At 38.6% G+C, this 2,551-nt stretch overlaps 1 long non-coding RNA gene across 2 annotated transcripts; it reads right to left on the bottom strand.

The window, feature by feature from the left end:
• Positions 1–409: 409 nt before the first annotated feature.
• On the bottom strand, positions 410–1,947 carry LOC120917396. Of its 2 annotated transcripts, none has more exons than XR_005744193.1 (3): positions 1,224–1,472; positions 632–1,057; positions 410–510 (listed from the first exon to the last, which is right to left on the bottom strand). It is a non-coding gene; the product is annotated as an uncharacterized LOC120917396 (long non-coding RNA). The 2 variants fall into 2 exon arrangements; XR_005744192.1 differs by lacking the exon at positions 410–510 and having other exon boundaries at positions 574–1,057; positions 1,224–1,326; positions 1,422–1,947.
• Positions 1,948–2,551: the final 604 nt, after the last annotated feature.

Raw genomic sequence — 2,551 nt, forward strand, 5'->3', positions numbered from 1 at the left:
TGCCCACACGTGGAATGAAGACGCTGGCCGGAGAGGGGGGAGAGGAGCGGAGCCCCGGCTGGCGCGTCGCTGAAACGTGGAGCAGGTGAGTGTATTTTTATTAAAAGCCAGCAGCTACACTTTTTGTAGCTGCTGACTTTTAATAAACATAAAAAATGACTGGAACACCCCTTTAATTTGTCACATTTTCAAAACATGGATAAAGTTTTTTCCAATGGGAAAGGGAAGGGGATAATTTGCGGTGCGTACTTTAGCAAATTGATAGTGATGAGAAAGCACAATTCTTGCTAGAAAATTACAAAAATGCTTTATTTATGAATACAAAACATACAATACAATAGTTTAAAAGAAAAGTGGACAACCAGTTTGTTGATTTGATTCAGTGGATAACACAGCATCAGTCAGTTGTAAATATGGATGCAACTGGAAAAGGAAATCGCATAGACCCTACATGTTTCGCGGACTTCCGCTTCTTCAGGGGAGGGAGAGATATCCAGTCAAAATATGCAACTGAAAGGTATATATACAAGCATTAGCCAGTAAAATATAATACACATTCCAATTGATTAAATCAGGTACAACATATAATGGTAAAAAATGGTTCCAAAGTTTAAAGACCACACTATCTTACCCACGAGTTGCCCACAACTAGCGACAAACACAGAAAACCGCCGAGGTGAAAATGGTCATGTGCATGATCCTGCAAATGAGCAGGAAAAGTTTGAAAATGGTCACAAAAGGACAGTCATATAAGGGTTAACATGTAAGTGAGACAGAGAAAAAAAAAAAAAAAAAAAAAAAAAAAAAAAACACACCATAGCCAAAGCAATAGGGATGGCTAGGGGTTAACATATTATTATCTGTGAGATATATATGTATTTAAGACATAATGACCAAAATATTGGTTAACTTAGTTTAGCAGTAATGACTGTGAGACCATAAAGCATAAATGACTTACATATATAACGGTTTATGGGGTTAAAGACCAGGGACATCAATGAGCAATCCAGCTGCAGTGTTAATTCAAGGAAGGAATCATGTAGATTTCCCAAAATATCTGTTTAAACGATAACAATTGGCTACAAATTACAAAGGTGTCCCTGCCTCCAAACGGGGCAACCATAGAAAAAGATAAAAATAAAAATAAATAAAATAAATAAATTGTATAAACATTATCAAAACGGAGCCGAGATTATTTAGAAATTGCAAAAAAATACACATACCTGTATAAGATCTATATAAGGATCGCAGGCAGTGTTGCAAAGTCACAATAAGCTTAGTGTGTATAAAGCCAGAAGAAATCAGCTGCTTGATCCAGAAGGGGAACTAAAGAGCATACACAGCAAGCATAGTTGCAATTAGATGGAGTGAAATCTAGCAGTGTAGTTGTAGGGAGATAGCACAAAAGGAGTTTAACATACCTGCAAAGCATTAAGGACAAGAGTGCTCACTGAACATATGACCCTGCGGCATTCTGCACTGGGTGTGCAGCAAAATGCCGTTTAAATAGGCTTTCCTAACCTGATGTGTGACGTGTAAGCATCACATGATATCGGGTGGGCCAATCACAGCTGAAACAAGTCCCAAAGCAATGCGTGCAATACACCTGCAGCGTGAGGAGGCTTGATGGGATGACAGGTGGAATGGATCAAGCAGAGAGCTCACTATGTCAAACGGTGGGGAGAAAATTTAACCCCATCAGTGGACAAGTGGGCTCAAGAAAGTATGTGTGACAATGCACACAGCAAACAAGACAAGCTGATCACAGATGGACAGGGGCTGTGTTGTCAGTATTACCGACAAAAAAGGAAGATTGCTAACGACATTGCATAGGGGAAAATCAGCTGTGGTAAGGGGAGTGAGTGTGGAGGCTAACACTAAACTCCCCGAGCGCCCTTGTGGCCAATAAACAAACTGCACAATTGGCCATACCAAGGAGGAAACTGCGACACATCACCAAATGTGCCCAAAACAGTGGAAAGAAAGTTGAAGCCCAGCCCGATATCCACTATCAGGCTGAGGGCCTCAAAATATTGGATGTGGCCAGAAAACTGTGGAACCATTAAATTAGTACATATGATTGAAGTAGTTTGTGTAGATGTTATAGATATTATATATGTAAAAAACATATGACTATAGAGCTGATTTTTGGTTGAAAATAAAAACAAATAGTTCATATAGTATGGTTACAGTGTACCTACTATAAATTCATAATTCAACAATATAATTCAACAATGTTAAAGGAACAAGATGTTATCCTGTATCCTAAGAAATGCCCCAGTTAATTATGCATTGAAAAGAGGGAAAGAGTAGATTGGACAAAAAAAAAAAAAAAAAAAAAAAAAAAAAAAAAAAAATGGGGAAATTCATAAAGAAGGAGAGAGGGGGTATGCATACATATTGATCCGATGAATGGAAACAAAAAGCACCGACCAAAGTTGGTAAGGGGGGGGGCGACAAAAAACAAGAGCATATAAGGACCAATATCTTTACAGGAAGGATTTAAAGCTCAAATTCTCATTCAAGCCAGGGTATCGTGTAGCTTGGAGAC

The sequence above is a fragment of the Rana temporaria genome, chromosome 11 (assembly GCF_905171775.1).
Source record: "Rana temporaria chromosome 11, aRanTem1.1, whole genome shotgun sequence".
NCBI lineage: Eukaryota > Metazoa > Chordata > Amphibia > Anura > Ranidae > Rana > Rana temporaria.